Below are 22,028 nucleotides of genomic sequence, written 5' to 3'. Positions count from 1 at the left end.
AGGTGGCTTATGTAGAAGGATTGCAACACAATCTCATCAGCGTGTCACAATTAGTTGTAGGCACGGGTTTGAAGGTATCATTCGATGATGAGGGGTCCGAGATAGTGGAAAAACAATCCAAGAAGGTACTGCTGAAATCTGCACGAAAGGGAGAGATGTACCCTCTGAATCTTAACCCAATTCGAGGGACACCAACTATCTGTCTGTTGTCAAAGGCAAACACCGATGGAAGCTCGTTATGGCATCAATGTTTATCACACCTGAATTTCAAAGACATCAACAAATTAGTGATTGGTGATCACGTTCGAGGCCTTCCTCTTCTCAAGTTCGAAAAGGAGCATTTATGTGCAGCATGTGAGTTGGGTAAACAGAGCAGAAGAAGCCACCCTACACGCATCAATACTAATATATTGGAAGCACTTGAACTGTTACACATTGATTTATGTGGACCTTCTGCTATAGAGAGTATCGGTAGAAGTAAGTACATTCTTGTTATTGTAGATGATTTTTCACGCTCCACTTGGGTTTTCTTTCTTAAGCAGAAATCAGATGCTACTCCCAAGCTGAAGGCATTCATCAAGCAAATAGAAGTACAACTAAAGAAAACGGTCAGAAACATCAGAGGTGACAATGGTCTGGAATTCAAGAACAAGGATTTTGAGGACTTTCTGGCTGATAAGGGGATAACTCATAATTTTTTGGCCCCTTATACACCATAGCAGAATGGCATTGTTGAAAGATGAAACTGCTCGTTATGTGAAGCAGCCAGAACCATGTTAAGTTTCGCTTCCCTACCTTTATACTTCTGGGCTGATGCAATTGCCGCTGCATGCTATACTCAGAATCGGTCCTTGCTCAACAAGAGATTCTCCATAACTCCTTATGAGATCATAAACCAAAGGAAGCCGAATGTCAAATTTTTCCATATCTTCGGTTAAAGGTGCTTCATTTTTAATTCCAAAGAGAACCGAAATATGTTTGATGTTAAAGCCGATGAGGGCATATTTCTGGGTTACTTTGTGTCATCAAAAGCATACCGGGTGTTAAATAAGCGTTCCAAAACAATTGAAGAAACTTATTATGTCACCTTTGATGACAATTATATGCAGAAGGTTCAAAGGACTGAAAGTACCTTAGGAGACATATTCCTAGACTCTGGATAGGTCTCGGTTCCAATATCCAACCTGTTTGAGGAATACATTCGTCTATTCGATGAACCAGAAAAAGCAATTCATTCAGAGGCAACGAAAGCAGATAACAAACTCGATAATCTCAAGAAAATCATAGACGGAGCTATTAAAGAGATGGAAAACGAACCACCAAGTACTAAGTCATCAACAGGTTCTCCAAACAAAGATTTATGGTTCCAGGGGGAGAGCACTACCACTTCCAAGACAACCGAAGTTTCTGTTGAGGGGGAGAATCCAAGTTCATCTCTTACATCTGAAGGTTTAGATGATAGGGAAAAAACCTATCCAAAACAAACAAGTGATAGTCAAATGGAGGGGGAGAAACCAACTTCCACAAGAAATGCAGAATCTGATACTGACAGAGATTTCACCTCGCCAGTCGAGGGGGAGGAGGAGATAGAAAGTGATAGTTCTACTAACGAAGGTGAGGGTGATCTGTCAGATGTTGACATAGAAGTAGAAGCTGAACTGAATCCAGAATATGATCCAAGCTATCCTCCATTAGTAAAATGGACAAAAGACCATCCCAGAAAACAAATTATTGGTGAGACCTTAGAAAGTGTTCTTACTCAATCTCAACTGACGGCGAAACAAACTGCATTATTCTCTAAAGTGGAATTTTGTATGTTTAATTCGTTTTTTTCCAAAATTGAGCCGAAAACGGTAAATGCTGCACTTGATCATTCAGAGTGGGTTCAAGCAATGTAGGATGAGCTCCATGAGTTCGAACGCAACAGAGTTTGGAGGTTGATTCCTACACCGAAAGATGCTTCTGTTGTCGGCCTAAAATGGGTGTTTAGAAATAAGCTGGACAAAGAAGGGAATGTCATTCGTAACAAGGCTCGGTTGGTTGTAAAAGGTTATTGTCAAGAAGAAAGGATAGATTATGAAGAAACCTTTGCTCCAGTAGCAAGGTTAGAATCTGTCAGAATCTTTCTTGCATATGCTGCTCACAAGAACTTCGAAGTTTTCCAAATGGATGTCAAATGCGCTTTCATAAATGGAGAATTAGAAGAAACCGTTTATGTTGAGCAAACGCCTGGTTTTGTTAATGAAAAATACCCTGATCATTGCTATGTCCTGGATAAAGCTGTCTATGGGCTAAAACAAGCATCGAGAGCCTGGTATGAAACGCTAACTCGCTTCTTGAAAATGTCAAAATTTAAACAAGGTTCAGTTGACCCAACCTACTTTCGTAAGAAGGAAGGCGAACATTTGATGATTGTTCAAATTTATGTTGATGATATCATCTTCGGCTCCACGAATCCTAGCTTAACAGCTGAATTCAGGAAGTTGATGGAGACTAAATTTGAAATGAGCACAATGGGTCCAATTAACATTTTCCTTGGTTTGAATATTAGACAGGGACCAGAAGGTATCTTTATAAACCAGGAAGCATACACCAAGAACTTACTGACAAAATTTGGAATGAAGGGTGACTCAAAAGTGAAGGTTCCTATGTTATTTGGCACTAAGCTAACCTCATCTTTGGAGAAACCTGTTGTGGATATAACACTTTATCGTCAAATGATCGGGTCCCTTACGTATCTAACAGCTAGTAGGCCAGATCTTATGTTTTCTGTTTGTTACTGTGCCAGGTTTCAAGACAATCCAAGAGAACCTCACATGGTTGCTGTGAAGAACATTTTTCAATATCTGAAGAAAACTTCATCCAAGCCTTCTCTGATGTTGATCTAGGAGGATGTGGACTGGACAGAAAGAGTACTACAGGTGGATGCCAATTTCTTGACGGGAAACTTGTTAGTTGGCAGTCCAAGAAACAAACCTGTGTTTCATTATCCACAGCTGAAGTTGAATATATTGCTGCAGCATCGTGCACTTCGGTATCATTTCATCAAGGATCATGTAGAAGATGGGAACGTGGAAGTACACTTTGTACGATCTGCTGATCAACTGGCTGACATCTTTACTAAAGCCTTACCAGAAGAAACCTTTAACAAAATCTTACAAGGCTTGGGCATGATGGAAGGTGAGTCGGTACCGAATCCTCAAAACTCTCATTAAAATTAGACAACCGAAATGAACAGACCACTCGGTCTATTTCGGCTCTAGACTTTTAGGGAACCGAAATGGACAGACCGCTCGGTCTATCTCGGCTCCGTAATTTTCTAGAACCGAAATGAACCGAACGCTTGGTCTATTTCATTTCACTCATTTAAAATAAGCTTTCGGTTGTATATTCTGTGCATATCTCTCTTTTGACTTAAACTTAATTATTTTATCTTTCTGTTTTTATTCTTTTTCAGAAAATTTCAAAAAAAATCCAAAAAATATTTTATCTTTCTGTTTTTATTCTTTTTCAGAAAATTTCAAATATTCCAAAAATATTTTATCTTTTTGTTTTTATTCTTTTTCAGAAAATTTCAAAAATTCCTAAAATATTTTATCTTTTTGTTTTATTTTTCTTATTTTTTTATTTGTCTCGTATGTTTGTCTATTTGGCTTGTTTGGTGTGTTTCTTTACTTTTCATAGGTGATATGAATACCCATATAATCGACTGTGGATCTAAGGAAGGTAAGATTCAATTTCAAAAAGAACTAGTTAAGGGTCCCTAGAAGCATGCTGCTGCATGTAGTCTTAAGCCTCTACGATCTTGAGCAGGGCTTAATGATTCGATTAACACCCATCGTTTCTTCCAAATCAGGCTAATTTATATTACTCGGTCTAGAGCTACCTTACTCTTCTCATATGAGTAAAGAGTTTCTCTGCTTTGTCATGATTATCTAGCAGAAGGTACATTCGGTTCTTTAGCCACCTCCTTATATTCTCCATCTACTTTCGGTTCACCAACGTAACCCTTGAGACTCTCGGTCTTTACCACTGAGGTTTATGGTTACACAACATTTGTGTTTGTGATTTTAGATACGTTTACCTCGTGCTGAGTGAAACCCAATATCCAACACCAAAAATGAATTGTCGGTGAATTATAAATTCAAGAACTTACTGGTTACCTGAAGAAATCTCTCTTTTTATTTTTGTGTGATCTTTTATGAAATAGTCTACTACCAAGGCATTTCTTCCCAAAGAGATCCAGTTTATTTATTTATTTTTTTTGAGATTTCTGATTTCTCTATAGTCACTAAAACAATAAAACCCACCTACCTGTTCTACAGACCACATCGGTCTCATAGGTACTTCTTCCAACGTTCGGTTTTATGTTGAAACTCGAAGTTCGGTTGAAGATAAGCTACCCTAAGCCTATGATTAAAAGAAGCCTTTCAATGTTTATTAACAAACAGGTGATCATATTTTTCGGGAAACCACACAAGCACTTCAAGACTCTCTTGACTTTGAAGGAAGTGATTCTTGCCCAGAATCCTCTGCTTTCTGTCTAATTATAAGACATCACTCACATCCCATACACATTTGATTTGTTTCTTTATCTTTGTCACACCTATGCACGAAAATTTTTATTTTCTAACATTCTGGTTGTTGTTTGGTTTGAGTTTTGGGTTATTAATTATAACCAAACGAGGGGCTATTGTGGAATTTTAAACGTCGATTGAAGATAAGATTTAGGCGCGTGAATTTGAATGGTTTCTAAAGCCATGCGTGCTGACGTGTATCTGGGAGTAACCACCATGTCACATCGCATTTTTTCAGGCGACGTTTAGTGATATCATCATAATCATCACGGTTTCTCTCTCCAGGCAATGGTATATAAAGGCTTGAACATCTTATTTGTCTTTTACCAGCATTCAATTTTCTCAAACTTACCAGCATTCAAGTCTTTCAACCGACGAGTAAATAGTGCTCATCATCTTCTTCATTCATCAATGGCGACTTCCTCTTCAGTACATGAACACACGGCTTCATCATCCTTGCTTACCATTAAACCTAACCAAAATATGATCATTGAAATTAATCCGTTCTTATATGACTCATATATGCTGCAGGTTGTGGAATGTTTAAAATATTCCCCCTTGGTTTTAGCCCTAACCCAGGTTGAAGCAGTGCCAATGTCGCTGTTATCATAGGTTTATTCCACGGCGACTTATGATAAAAACAAAGATCGTATCTATTTTACCATCCACGACAAGAAGGCTTCCGTTTCAAAGGTGAAGTTCTGTTTGATTTTGAATCTTGCAGTAGATTCTTCTGTCATCTTTCCAGACTTCATCACCACATCTCAGCTATTTTCAATGATGTATGAGATGGGGTATACCGATGTGCTAACAACCATTACCAAAGTGAAGAAATCTTGTTTACCCTCTCAGTGGAATGGCTTGCTCACTCTACTGATTAAGGGTTTAGCAGAGCGATGTGGTGGTTCCCATACTACAAGCAAGGGTTTTCTCGGCATTCTTTATGGCCTCTACAACGGGATCAATCTTGATTATGGCTCTATAATCTGGTCTCAGGTGGTGCAGAGTCTCAATACATCGACACGGCATTCTGAAGTCTCGTGTGGGCGTTTTTGGAGCCTGATTACAAGGAAGGCAATTAATTCTTTAGAGATGTCGATCATGCAGGATGCTCTACTTGCTTCTATTGCCACATTCCATACAAAGAAGATAATTCTTTCTGATCCGCTCAAGTTTCCTCATTATGGAATGATTCCTGAAACTATGTATCGTGGCGTTACAGATAAGAGCAATGTCTTGGCTGACTATATGAAACTTCCTCCTATCGGACCGAGAGTTCTGTCTCTAGAGCAGCAAGCAGCTTTGGATGCACTAGAAAAGCCTACCAACCGAGGAAAGAGGTTTTCAAAGAAAGAGGATCCCGAGGAACGTAAGTCCAAGTCCTCTAAACGCAAGTCTGGTGAAGGCGATACTTCTCAACCGAAACTGAAGAAGATCAAGAAGATGGCTCGCAGACCTAGAGGGAACACTCCTCCAAGCACAAATAATGCAAATGAGCAAAGTGAGGAAGAAGAGGTTCGTCATGTCTCACCCCGAGAGCCCACTCCTCCACGATCTCCTACTCCACTAGAATCTCCAAATCACAACAGAGTTCCAACTCCAACCCCATCACCGAAACAGACTGTTCCACTTTCTGTTCCCACCATTACTACACACCTTACCACTCAAGCAACAACTTTGACAACCCCACCACCAACTACTTCAGTTCCTATTTCTCCTATACCCTTATCTTCTCCACTTATAATCGAATCAACAACCACTACCTTTCCCAAATCCACTGTGGAAGTCAATGTATCTGATACAGGGGCTACTACTGTGACTGAAACTCCAATTGTTAACAAACTACCTTCACCAACCCCATCATCTGATTCTAGTGCTACTCTTAGGGGAGACGATGAGGAATTTGACTCGATTTACTACGGTCCTTATCGACTTCAAACCGATGATGAGACTGATGCTCCTGTCACAAGTCAACAAATACAGGGCATTCATGAGAAGTTGGATCGATTGCTTGCCGACAGCAAAGCCTATGGTGGTGTTGTTCTTAAAGCATTTCTGGAGACAGCCATTGAGCAGTATACTATGGCAATTGATAATTCTACGAAGGTAGTTAATGAGTCTACCTCCACCTATAAGCAGGCCACCAAAGACGTTTTTGAGATTGTTCATATATATCAGATTTTTCTTGAGTCGTTAAAGTCTCATGCTGACACCCATGTAGCACACTATCAATCCTCTGTGGACTCTTTTTCTAAGTCCCTTCAGGATGAAACTACTAAGTTTGAGGCTGTACGCTCTGAGCTTAAAACAGAAACCACTTCTTTCTTAAACTCAGTGGATTCTCGTTTTCATGCTCTGGCTGCTAATCTTGCAACAGAGAGTGCCTTGAAGGAGGATTTGGCTAAAAAGCAAGCAACAATTGATGTTCAGAAAGTGCAGCTGGCCCAGTCAGAGAAAGAAATTTCCTTGTTGAAAACTCAGAGGGCTGTTTATAAAAGTTGTGCAGGAGATGTGAAAGATTTGCTGACTAATTTGCTTGAAGCGCATGATCCAATCTTAACTCTGACTATTCGGAATCATATTCAATCCAAACACCTTCCTACTATTTCCATTTTAAGTGAAATGAAAGGTGCTTCGGAGGGGGTTGTACCTCCAAAACAAGAGGGAGAGAGTAGCGATCATTATTTTGGTAAACCGAGACCGATTGTGTAGACAGAAGATGAACAACCAAAAGTCACAACATAACCAAAGGTTAATTTAGCTTCGGGTTCTGGTTCTCAATCAAAGCAGAAAGCGATTAATGATGACAGTGAGAGTGATGTTGAAGAAACTATAGCCGAAGCTCTAATACGAAAGAAAAGAAACAGAGAGCTTGATGAAATGATGAAAGTGATTAGTGAAGCAGAGGAGCAGGAAAAGAGAAACAAGGAAGAAGAGGATGTCTTGCAATGCAAGAAGGCTTTGTTTCCTGAGTGGAACAGAGACATACTTATCAATCAAGCGATTGAATTTCCTTCTGTTTATTGGTTGGAACCAGTTGCTTCGTTTGATTGTGATAACTCTAAAGACTCGCAGTTTGATATGCCTATTACCAGAAAAGCTTTTACGTTTCACTGCATTGAGGCAATTGTTGAGTTTCCACATCCACACCCAAAGGTTGACAGGGAATTGATCGATTTTTACTTGAAGTGTGGTCAACCGCAATACTTAACTTGGAGTGCTCAGAAGATTATAAAAGTTAAGGTACTAAAACCTTCACCTGCTGGGAGAGTCGTAAATGTCAATTTCAAAATCACCCGTGGTTCAGCAAACACAGTGTCTATAATCTCTCTAGCAGGTCTTCCTAACCTCAATCCTCATGACTGGATTCTGCTATGCAACATTCTGCTCTCTGATCCTAGGGAGTATGAGCCGATTTTAGATCATCTTAAGAGAATGTTGGCCTCCTATATCCATGAGCTTGCAACGATGGATCAGGAAATAGCAAAGGTGATGAATAAAAAGCTGACTGTGAAGCCGATGCCTAAACCTGGTGATGTAAACATGATGAAATTGGGACAGATAGATTCAGCAAATCTAACTGTCATGTTCACGAAAGGAGAAGGACTCAAGTTTCTGTTTTCTCTGGCTGATAAGCATCTGTTTTCAACAGACTGTTTGGAGCATATCATCAATATCATACACCGATGCAAGCAGAACTCAGCGGCTGATAAGAAGAACTTTACTGACATGCTTCGTTGGTATATTACTTTTCGCCATCATATTATAGCCATTATACCGAAGGTGTTCAAAACTGTGAAGAAGCCTCCAGCTGTTAAAAAGGAATGAGGTTTTGGCTCCAAGGACGGAAAGGGGGAGATTGTTGAGTCCATTTGTGTTGCGTCTTGGGCCATATATTTTGTATCCGGATTGGGCCTGTCCATCCGTGTCTATCTAGATTAGTTTCGTTGTTATCTAGATTAGCTGTTAGGGTTATAGTATATATATGCATGCATGTATGCGTATATTAATAACGGTGGTTTATTACGTAGATTCTTGTAACCCTAAACACCTCTACAGATTGATGTTCTTTATCGAGCTCTTCTGAGGTGTTATCACATTACTCATACGACATATCCAGTGCCATACTTGTGTTCTTTGTTACGTTCTTATTTCATATCCTGCTTAGAATCATACGATCCTAAAAGAACTTTGTTCTAACACTCTCTTTTTTTTTTAAAATACTTCTCAAATCCTCAGTTTGAGTTCAAATACGCCCGAAGGTGTACTCGAATCCCTCAAACCAAGGCTCTGATACCAACTTGTAACACCGTAAATATCAAAACAATTTTTCGCATTTTATACCAAACACAATTCATTCAATTTTCATAAAAACATCATTGTTTGAAACTCAAATTCATAGCATATAAAAATCCCAAGATCTCATAACATAAAAATCCCGTGTGTGTACTGATCAGGTCAGCGCCTTCCTGCGATCCTCACTAGTACCTGAAACAAACAACACCAAACACTGTAAGCACAAAGCTTAGTGAGTTCCCCAAAATACCACACATAGCACATATTAGCCACTGGAGGCCATAACTCTGTGGGTCCGTGGACCCTAATCTGTGAACCCTCTAGTTCTAACTCTGTGAACGTTCCAGTTCTAACTCTATAAACATGCACATCATAAATCACATAGAAATAATGCAGTACAACACATAACATATATAGCATACAAATACTCTATAACTCTGGTTACCTACTCAAGGTAAAGTATAGTGAGAAGACTCACCTCGCGTATCTCGGTAACTCGTAAACCACTGAAATCACTAGTGCTCGATCTCCCGAGCTATAGTCCTCCTATAACACATTACATCTCTAATTAACACTTTCCCAACTAGGGTTGACTAACCCTATCAAGTCAACACTGGTCAACTCTAGTCAATGGTCAACGGTGAACCCAACTCGCCGAGTCTCTATGGGGACCCGATTCCTCTGAGTCCTTTCCGACTCACCGAGTCACTCACCCAACTCGGTTACTCAACCCCTGGATCGAAATCACTGAACAACCCGCACCAACTCGTCGAGTCTGCCAATGGACTCGGCGAGTGCATTCCATGCACAACCCCAAACGACCTTCTGAAGTCAGATCTGTTCCACTAACTCATAGATCCAGTCCTTCCAAGCTTATTTATCACGTAAAGTTCATGTCTTGGCGCTCATATCACACCTAATGACTCATAAATGGTGTTTTAACCTCAAGCACAAAGATCCCAAACCAAAACCTCCATGGATTCATAAAAAGCTTGGACAAAGGGACACTCTGGACCTCCAAGGGTCCAGATCCAGAACCTAACTCGCTTAAGGGACCAAGGGAGCACTAGATCTTGCCACAAAAGGGCTCAATAAGCCCTAAATCAACATCAACATCACCACAACAGAAAAGGGTTCGAAAATAGTACATCAAACGTGATGTTCTGGACTTTAGATCTTCAGGTCGTTAACCCTCTTGCTTCCTCTTGGCTATAGCTTCCTTTCCCTTGCTGGACAACACCACAAAGGTCAACAATGGCACCTTCTCTCACTCCAATCGCTCAAGCTCACTAGGGTTTCGCTCTGGGGACTGGTGAGCACAAATGACGGCCATAAGGCCCTTTAAATAGTCCCCAAACCCGAGCAATTAGGGTTTCATTAAACAGCGCGGACTCGCCGAGTCCACCAATGCGACTCGTCGAGTCCGATCATTAATCCGGGTGATAAATCGTGTCTCCACTCGGCGAGTCTACGCACCAACTCGCCGAGTTCTTCCACAAAACTCAAAATAAAATGAATAAATATAATACCTGAAATTCCAGATGTTACATTACCATCCTAACCCTACAACAAGCTTACTGCCTAAAATAAAACAAAAAAAGAACACCCACGACCAAAACAACATCAGCTAGTAGTTCCACAGTTATGCACATGCAGTCACAATCCACTCTTCTAATCAACTCATTGATCTAATCACCACCAATGCCTATAACACACCATAGGGTCAACCCATCTAAGAATGCCACATCATGAACAACTCCAAAATTGCATTCTAGGGCTAAGATCCGTCCACGAAGTCACCTTCATTTCTTAACTTCAACATTGACAAATCACCATTGTCGTCACTTGTATGAGAGATTCTCAAATGGATGCACAGTAGAGTGAGAGTACATGAAGGTAAAAGAAGGGTTTTCCAAATAAAGTCGTACATGCATTTTCTTTTAAAGAATGAAGGTTACAAGTGAAACAACATATAAACCATTACATTATATTAATAAAATAAGACTTAATGGACAAAAGATGACAGGGTGAGGAATAAGGACCAAACATCGAAAATTTTGAAAGAATAGAGACCATCTAATCGACTTTTTTTCCTGTAAACATACACCATCGTCTTCTACAGACTTCAATTGTAGTTACGAATCTAGCTAGAATAAAAAAAATATGAATTCATAATTAAATGAAACAATAAATATAAAAGAGTCAATAATATGTGTAGTGGAACTGGTAAATAACCGATAATTGCAAAATTTTGGGTTCATGCGGACCATCGACCTCCTTAACACTAGTAAAAATTGTTCTATTTAACCATAAATCGGATTTTTGCAAAAAAAAAAAAAAAGAAACTTGGTAAAACTGATTATCTTCTTTTTTTAAAAAGTCTATTTGCAACAACCATTTCCTAAAACCAAAAACCTGGGAGGAGGAGTTGGGTTGTTTTCTCATGTTTTCGTATAACCCTTCACCGTTCCTTTTTATAAAATCACACATACATCTATTTTTCTTAATCTCTAATATATGATAGATTTTGATAAATTTAATCATTCGATTTGTAAATTTAAGTACAAACGTACATTAGTTTTTTTTTTCTTATCTGATCCAATAAGATAAGGTATGTTCTATTTTTTTTCAAGATAGGTCTTACAATTTTCCTAAATAAAATTTAAAAGTTTGATGGGTCCTATGACCTAGCTTGATATATGGTAGCTTCAACCATGCTTAATAAAAAATCGAATCTTATTTAGTAAATGGTTGTTTAAAGTGGCAAAAAGCAACTGTCCATTCACTTCAACTTGACCAAAATATCACACAAGTTCTTATTTCAACTAGGTTAAATATCTAGTTTGAATGTCAAATTCCATCTTTAAGTCTTAACTACAATATACGAATATGTGTAGGTTGGGAGACCTAAAAAGAAGAGAAGGAGGAATGTTGATTAGCCCAACAGCCAACACCGTAAATTCAATAGAAAATTTCTTACAGTCACGTGTTACAAATGTCATAACAAAGGGCGCAATTCCAGAACATGTAAAGGACAGGGAGTCATTGGTCAATTTGGAGAAAAGGGGAAGGGGGCTAGAAAATTCAGCTATGTAGTCAGTTAGATGTTTCGTAATTAGGTCTTTTGAAACTTAAATCCTGGCTTGGTTGTTTAAAATTGAAATATCTGTATAGGTTAAGAACAACGATCATTATGTATCTCGAAGCTAAGTCTTACTTTTAGAACATGGTATGTATTGGTTTTGTCCACAATTTGTTTATGAATGTAAGACATGCATCCACTCAAGTCTTACACGCATGTGAATGAATTTATATTTTACCAAATATGCATTTATAACAACGTACATCTGAATTACATTCCAAAACCATTGAAAAGATTCATTTATAACAATGTACATATGAAATACATTTTCCAAACAATCCAAAAGATGCATTTATAACAATGTACATTTGAAATACATTTCAGACCATCCAATATATGTATTTATAACAATGTATATAGGAATTTCACATCAAAACTATTGATTTATAAAAAAGTACATTCCATTACAGTTCCATTGACTTATTGTGTTACATAAACCATGATACAAAAAACTAAAACCAAAAACCCCCCATTCCCCATTACAATCCAAAAACCCTTGCACTAGTTAGATTACTACAAAAGAAACCAAAAATCCGTATCCCATTACAATCCAAACCCTACAACAACTTGCTGACTAAAATAAAACAAAAAAGGAACACCCATGACCAAGACAACATCAGCTAGTAGTTCTACATTTATGCACATGCAGTCGCAACCCACTCTTCTAATCAACTCATTGATCTAATCACCACCAATGCCTATAACACACCATAGGGTCAACCCATCTAAGAAAGCAACATCATGAACAACTCCAAAATTGCATTCTAGGGCTAAGATCCGTCCACGAAGTCACCTTCATTTCTTAACTTCAACATTGACAAATCACCATTGTCGTCACTTGTATGAGAGATTCTCAAATGGATGCACAGTAGATTGAGAGTACATGAAGGTAAAAGAAGGGTTTTCCTAATAAAGTCATACATGCATTTTCTTTTAAAGAATGAAGGTTACAAGTGAAACAACGAAATAGACATTACATTATATTAATAAAATAAGACTTAATGGACAGAAGATGACGGGGTGAGGAATAAGGACCAAACATCGAAAATTTTGAAAGAATAGAGACCATCTAATCGACTTTTTTCCCGTAAACATACACCATCGTCTTCTGCCGACTTCAATTGTAGTAACAAATCTAGCTACAATAAAAAACATGAATTCATAATTAAATGAAACAATAAATATAAAAGAGTCAATAATATGTGTAGTGGAACCGGTAAATAACCGATAATTTGCAAAATTTTGGGTTCATGCGGACCGTCGACCTCCTTAATACTAGTAAAAATTGTTCTATTTAACTATAAATCGGATTTTTGCAAAAAAAAAAAAAAAGAAACATGGTAAAACTGATTATTTACTTCTTTTAAAAAGTATATTTGCAACAACCGTTTCCTACAACCAAAAACCTGGGAGGAGGAGTTGGGTTGTTTTCTCATGTTTTCGTATAACCCTTCACCATTCCTTTTTATAAAATCACACATACATCTCTTTTTCTTAATCTCTAATATATGATAGATTTTGATAAATTTAATCATTTGCTTTGCAAATTTAAGTTCAAACGTACATTAATTTTGTTTTATCAGATCCAATATTATAAGGAATGATATATTTTTTTTCAAGATAGGTCTTACAATTTTCACAAATAAAATTTAAAAGTTTGATGGTTCCTAAGATATAGCTTGATACATGGTAGCTTCAACTCTGCTTACTGAAAATCGAATCTTATCTAGTAATGGTCGTTTAATGTGGCGAAAAGTAACTGTCCATTCACTTTAACTGCACCAAAATCACACACAAGTTCTGATTTCAAGTAGGTTAAATATCTACTATGAATATCAAATTCTATCTTTAAGTCTTAACTACAATATATGCTTATGTGTAGGTTGGGAGACCTAAAAAGAAGAGAAGGAGGAATGTTGATTAGCCCAACAGCCAACACATTAAATTCAACAGAAAATTTCTTACAGTCACGTGTTACAAATGTCATAACAAAGGGCTCAATTCCAGAACATGTAAGGGACAGGGAGTCATTGGTCAATTTGGAGAAACGGGGAAGGGGGCTAGAAAATTCAGCTATGTAGTTGGTTAGATGTTTCGTAATTAGGTCTTTTGAAACTTAAATCCTGGATTGGTTTTTTAAAATTGAAATATCTATATAGGTTAAGAACATCCATCATTATCTATCTCGAAGCTAAGTCTTACTTGTAGAACATCGTATGTAATGGTTTTGTCCACGATTTGTTTATGAATCTAAGATATGCATCCACTCAAGTCTTACATGCATGTGAATGAATTTATATTTTACCAAATATGCATTTATAACAACGTACATCTGAATTACATTCTAAAACCATCGAAAAGATGCATTTATAACAATGTACAATTGAAATACATTTTCCAAACAATCCAAAAGATGCATTTATAACAATGTACATTTGAAATACATTTCAAACCATCCAAGAGATGTATTTATAACAATGTATATTGGAATTTCACATCAAAACTACTGATTTATAAAAAAATACATTCCATTACAGTTCCATTAACTTACTATGTAACATAAACCTTCATAAAAAACTAGAACCAAAAACCCCCATTCCCCATTACGATCCAAAAACACCTACACTAGTTAGATTACTACAAAAGAAACCAAAAATCCGCATCCCATTACAATCCAAACCCTACAACAAGCTTAGTGCCTAAAATAAAACAAAAAAAGAACACCCATGACCAAAACAACATCAGCTAGTAGTTCCACAGTTATGCACATGTAGTCACAACCCACTCTTCTAATCAACTCATTGATCTAATCATCACCACTGCCTATAAGACATCATAGGGTCAACCCATCTAAGAAAGCCACATCATGAACAACTCCAAAATTGCATTCTAGGGCTAAGATTCGTCCACGAAGTCACCTTCATTTCTTAACTTCAACATTGACAAATCACCATTGTCGTCAATTGTATGAGAGATTCTCAAATGGATGCACAGTAGAGTGAGAGTACATGAAGGTAGAAGAATGGTTTTCCAAATAAAGTCATACATGCATTTTCTTTTAAAGAAGAAAGGTTACAAGTGAAACAACATAATAACCATTACATTATATTAATAAAATAAGATTTAATGGACAAAAGATGACAGGGTGAGGAATAAGGACCAAACATCGAAATTTTGAAAGAATAGAGACCATCTAATCGACTTTTTTTCGCATAAACATACACCATCGTCTTCTACCGACTTCAATTGTAGTTGCAAATCTAGCTAGAATAAAAAAAATATGAATTCATAATTAAAGGAAACAATAAATATAAAAGAGTCAATAATATGCCTAGTGGAACTGGTAAATTACCGATAATTTGCAAAACTTTTGGGCTCATGCGGACCATCGACCTCCTTAACACTAGTAAAAATTGTTTTATTTAACCATAAATCGGAGTTTTGCAAAAAAAAAAAAAAAGAAACTTGGTAAAACTGATTATCTTTTTCTTTTAAAAAGTCTATTTGCAACAACCGTTTCCTACAACCAAAAACCTAGGAGGATGAGTTGGGTTGTTTTCTCATGTTTTCGTATAACCGTTCACCGTTCCTTTTTATAAAATCACACATACATCTATTTTTCTTAATCTCTAATATATGATAGATTTTGATAAATTTAATCTCTCGATTTGCAAATTTAAGTACAAACGTACATTAGTTTTTTTTCTTATCTGATCCAATAATATATGGTATGTTCTATTTTTTTTTCAAGATAGGTCTTACAATTTTCCTAAATAAAATTTAAAAGTTTGATGGGTCCTAAGACCTAGCTTGATATATGGTAGCTTCAACCCTACTTACTAAAAATCGAATCTTATCTAGTAAATGGTCGTTTAATGTGGCAAAAAGCAACTGTCCATTCACTTTAACTTGACCAAAACATCACACAAGTTCTTATTTCAACTAGGTTAAATATCTAGTTTGAATGTAAAGTTCTATCTTTAAGTCTTAACTACAATATATGCATATGTGTAGGTTACGAGACCTAAAAAGAAGAGAAAGAGGAATGTTGATTAGCCCAATAGCCAATCCACTAAATTTCAGCAGAAAATTTCTTACAGTCACATGTTACAAATGTCATAACAAAGGGCGCAATTCCAGAACATGTAAAGGACAGGGAGTCATTGGTCAATTTGGAGAAAATTGGAAGGGGGCTAGAAAATTTAGCTAAATAGTTAGTTAGATGATTCGTAATTAGGTCTTTTGAAACTTAAATCCTGGCTTGGTTGTTTAAAATTGAAATATCTGTATACGTTAAGAACAACGATCGTTATGTATCTCGAAGCTAAGTCTAACTTTTAGAACATGGTATGTATTGGTTTTGTCCACAATTTGTTTATGAATCTAAGATATGCATCCACTCAAGTCTTACACGCATGTGAATGAATTTATATTTTACCAAATATGCATTTATAACAACGTACATCTGAATTACATTCCAAAACCATCAAAAAGATGCATTTATAACAATGTACATTTGAAATACATTTTCCAAACAATCCAAAAGATGCATTTATAACAATGTACATTTGAAATACATTTCAGACCATCCAAGAGATGTATTTATAACAATGTATATAGGAATTTCACATCAAAACTATTGATTTATAAAAAAGTACATTCCATTACAGTGCCATTGACTTTTTGTGTCACATAAACCATCATTCAAAAAATTAAAACCAAAAACCCCCGATTCCCCATTACAATCCAAAAACCCTGCACTAGTTAGATTACTAAAAAAGAAACCAAAAATCCCCATCCCATTACAAACCAAACCCTATAACAAATTACTGCCTAAAATAAAACAAAAAAAGAACACCCATGACCAAGACAACATCAGCTAGTAGTTCTACATTTATGCACATGTAGTCACAACCCGCTCTTCTAATCAACTCATTGATCTAATCACCACCAATGCCTATAACACACCATAGGGTCAACCCATCTAAGAAAGCCACACCATGAACAACCCCAAAATTGCATTCTAGGGCTAAGATCCGTCCACGAAGTCACCTTCATTTCTTAACTTCAACATTGACAAATCACCATTGTCGTCACTTGTATGAGAGATTCTCAAATGGATGCACAGTAGAGTGAGAGTACATGAAGGTAAAAGAAGGGTTTTCCAAATAAAGTCATACATGCATTTTCTTTTAAAGAATGAAGGTTACAAGTGAAACAACGAAATAGCCATTACATTATATTAATAAAATAAGACTTAATGGACAGAAAATGACGGGGTAAGGAATAAGGACCAAACATCGAAAGTTTTGAAAGAATAGAGACCATCTAATCGACTTTTTTCCTGTAAACATACACCATCGTCTTGTGCCGACTTCAGTTGTAGTAACGAATCTAGCTAGAATAAAAAAACATGAATTCATAATTAAATGAAACAATAAATATAAAAGAGTCAATAATATGTGTAGTGGAACCGGTAAATAACCGTTAATTTGCAAAATTTTGGGTTCATGCGGACCGTCGACCTCCTTAATACTAGTAAAAATTGTTCTAGTTAACTATAAATCGTATTTTCTCAAAAAAAAAAAAAAGAAACTTGGTAAAATTGATTATCTTCTTCTTTGAAAAAGTCTATTTGCAACAACCATTTACTACAACCAAAAACCTGGGAGGAGGAGTTGGGTTGTTTTCTCAAGTTTTCGTATAACCCTTCACCATTTCTTTTTATAAAATCACACATACATCTCTTTTTCTTAATCTCTAATATATGATAGATTTTGATAAATTTAATCATTTGCTTTGCAAATTTAAGTTCAAACGTACATTAATTTTTTTTATCGGATCCAATAATATAAGGAATGTTATATTTTTTTTTCAAGATAGGTCTTACAATTTTCATAAATAAAATTTAAAAGTTTGATGGTGTTGGAATAGTGTCTAAGGCTGCAACTATATTAGGCAAGTATTTGACCCGGTTGTGCATGGTCCTTTTGGGTTGCCTTCACCATAGCAACTTGATAGGATGATTTATTAAGAGAGAGTAAATATTATTAATATATTATGAGAATAATATAATGAGTAATATATTTGTTATTTGATTAATATAAGTCATAGAATTAATTAGAATTAATTTGGTGACTTAAAGAGATTAATTAAATAAAGGGGTATAAACTGTCAATTATTTGATAGTTAAGCTTTAGACTGTAAATCCATTAGGATATGGTATGGACGAATTCTAAGAGTTTTAGGATAGCTAAAATCGTCCATATAGATATCTAAGGAATGGATTTGGATAGCCTTAAGAGAAGATTATCCAATTAGGGTTTAGGTTGTAACCCTTAAGGAGTCTACAAGTATAAATAGACCCCATGGCATAAGGAAATTGGCACCTCTCCTAAAGCAAGAGAATCCTAACCGATTTCCTCCCCTCTCCTCTCTCTTAAATCATCTTCCTTGCTATTGGTGTTTGTAAGCCATTAGAGGAGTGACATTTGTGACTCTAGAAGCTCCAAGACCTCAAGATCAACAAGGAACTCAAAGGTATGATTCTAGATCGGTTTCAATGTTGTTATTTAACCTAATTAGTCATTAGAAGTCTTGGATTCAAAGCATGTTTATTAGAAAGCCTAGATCCAAGCAATAGGGTTTTGCATGCGCACATAGGAAAGTTCTTATGTCTAAAACCCATCAGTGGTATCAGAGCCTAGCTTGGTTTTCTTTAAATTGTTGCTTGATTAACTGAAACAAACCTGCAAAATTCGATTTTTAGGTTTCTGAGTCACTGACTCGGCGAGTCCCAAGGTGGACTCGGCGAGTAGGCCTCACTCGGCGAGTCCCCTTGTGCACTCGGCGAGTCCAGGCGTCAGGAATGGCCAGATTCGGGATTTTTTCATAATTATCTTATGGAAACTTACCTTAATCATAATAGATCAATCTAAATCCGATTTTTTGATATATATGACTATTATCTTGATCTAGTTAAAGGTATTTATCAACTAATAAAATATTTAATTTCCTTATATGATAATTAATTAATTATTTTGATTATTTTGGTAATTATCTTTCAAAGAAATCTTAAATAAAATCAAATATAGATAATTAGGATATTAATTGTTAATTGGAATTATTTGTTATTTGATCCTCCATATTTTAAATGTTTAAAACTTACCCACAAGTTTTGAAATTTATATTTGTGATTAAAAGTTTTAATTTAGACAACTTAAATTTCAAACCCTAGATTTTAAAAGTTTTAAAATACAACCCTATACTAATATGATATTACTAGAATAATATATATATATATATATATATATATATATATATATATATATATATATATATATATATAACTAAATGCTAGTCTTACCGTTAGTAGGCCTCATTCACGAAGCCGATCTATAAGGTGGGTATAAGGTTGCGGCCTATAAAATGGCGCTTAATGGGTGTACACTCACACCCACCGCTTGCTTGATTGGTGGAGGGTCGTTAGCCGAACGGGTAGGATAGGGCAACCTCATCCTCTCATTAAAAGTATAATAAGAAATATAAAGTAACTACACATATTTTTAAAATTTCCCAATCCTAGTTACTTTAGGAAAAGTGAATTGATGCAATCCCATGAAATTACACTTTGTACCTTGCTAAGAAGTTAGTGGAGCGTGTGTGGTTTACCGGCACACTAATTGGTTCTAAGCGAAAGTGGAAAAGGGTGATTCATTGTTTATCATAGTTCGATGGAGCGTGTGTGGTTTACCGGCACATCGAATAGGTGATCGTTACAATGAAGGCACCATGTGAATTTGCATGGTAGTTCACACCCGCTTTGTGATCCTCGGCATCCCAGTCACAAACAAGAGGGGCATATCGAGATTTAAACATGCCATTGAATAGTTTCAATGAATCTCATCCGAACCTAGGAATTCTCAAAAACACTTAGGACTAATAGTTTAAGTTTTGTGATGGAGAATTAGTGAATCGTCATTCACTTACCTTCAATTTATTTGCATGTTAGATTACGGCATCCCTTTTCTAGTATGTAAATGCTATTGTTGGATCCTAGCCCTAATTTTTCTTATTGGGTGATAATTAGGGATTCTTATTCTAATCTATCTTTGTCCTTTCTAATTGTAGATGTCGAACGCAAACAACGTTGCTGCTAGTTCTTTCACGTTGATAAGCCTTTGCCAAAAGGTCACCTTCGATGGAACGAACTTTAGCGAATGGATAAGATACATTCGCACGATTGCTCGCTATGACGATAAGGAGTATGTCCTCGATGAGAAGCTCGAGAAAATCAACCCCGAAGTTGCTACTCCCGCCGAAATCACCGCCTTTGAAACTCATGAGCGAGATGCAACGAAGGTACATTGCATCATGATCGCTACCATGAACTCCGAATTCCAAAAGTCCTACGAGGACATGTACCCGTACGAGATGCACCAAGACTTATTGGAGAGATACCACCAAAACGCGAGACAAGAGCGTTATGAGATTTTCACCAACATGATTTCCGCTAAGATGGGTCATGGAGAATCTCTTACCGTGCACCTGCAAAAGATGCAAAGGTATGTCGACCGCCTTCGCAAGTTAAATGTTGACTTCGGTGAGGACTTGGCGATCGACATGGTGCTTCACTCTTTGCCTCCGATGTACAAACAATTTAGGATGACCTACCACATGAACAAAGAAGAGGTCACCCTAAGCAAACTCCAAGGTCTCTTGAGGGTCGCTGAGAGCAACTTCAAGGACAAGTCTGTTGCACCTACTCCCAATCCGCCCGCTGCTCCGGTCTTGGCTATTGGACAAGGAAAGGGAAAGAAGAGGAAAGCTTCATCGAAGAACTATCGCAAGGTGAAAGCCTGAGATGGTGCCTCTTCTAGTGGGACCAAAGTTGAACCCGCTAAGCCCTGCTCTAACCCAAAGGAGGCAGAGTGCCACCACTGCCACAAGATAGGACATTGGAAGAGAAGCTGCCTGGATTACCTGCAAGCAATCAAAGAGGGAAAGATCAAGCCATCTTTCGCAGGTATATACACAATCAAATCTAATGATTCTAATCATGCTATTTCTTGGGTTCTTGATACCGGTTGTGGTTATCACATTTGTTCTAATGTGCAGGGACTAAGAAGAAGTAAGGATGTGGAGCAAGGAAGGATCAATCTAATCATGGGGAACAGAAGATCGTCGCCTGTGACCAAGATTGGAGTGTATTCTTTAGTGCTTAGGAATAGTTTGGTTTTAGATTTGAACAATTGTTGCTATGCGCCAGAAATGGCTAGAAACATCACTTCATTTCATGGTTTATATAGACAAGGATTTAGATTTTCTTTTAATAATGAGAATGGTTCTATTTTGGCTTATCTAAATGGTGTCTTTTACTTTGAAGCTATACCATGTAATGGAATATATGAAACCGTTATGATTGTTGGTAACTTAGGAAATGATGTTTTGAATATTGATTCTTCCACTAGTATGGATAAAGCATCCTTGTGGCATTGTCGTCTTGGACATGTTAACAAAAAACGCATAGCCCAACTCCAAAAGGATGGAGTGCTGGAGTCATTCGACCTTAGGGAAGCTGATACATGCAAGTCTTGTTTGCTTGGAAAGATGACTAAGTCACCCTTCACGAGTATGTGTGAAAGGGGCGAGGGTCTATTGGACTTAATACATACCGATGTATACGGACCGTTTAGATCAACCACGAAGGATGGGAACCGCTTCTATGTGACTTTTACCGATGACTATAGTAGATATGGGTATATCTACTTAATCAAGCAAAAGTCAGACACCTTTGAAAAGTTCAAAGAGTTCAAGAATGAAGTGGAGAATCAATTGGGCAGGAAAATCAAGATGCTTCGATCCGATCGAGGAGGAGAGTACCTAAGTCTTGAATTCCACGATTATCTCAAGGAGTGTGGAATAGTTTCACAATTGACGCCTCCTAGGACACCGCAGTTGAATGGTGTGGCAGAAAGGCGTAATCGAACCTTATTGGATATGGTTCGCTCTAT

The sequence above is a fragment of the Lactuca sativa genome, chromosome 2, assembly GCF_002870075.4.
Source record: "Lactuca sativa cultivar Salinas chromosome 2, Lsat_Salinas_v11, whole genome shotgun sequence".
NCBI classification, from domain to species: Eukaryota; Viridiplantae; Streptophyta; class Magnoliopsida; order Asterales; family Asteraceae; genus Lactuca; species Lactuca sativa.
Note: the sequence above shows the minus strand (reverse complement) of the source record.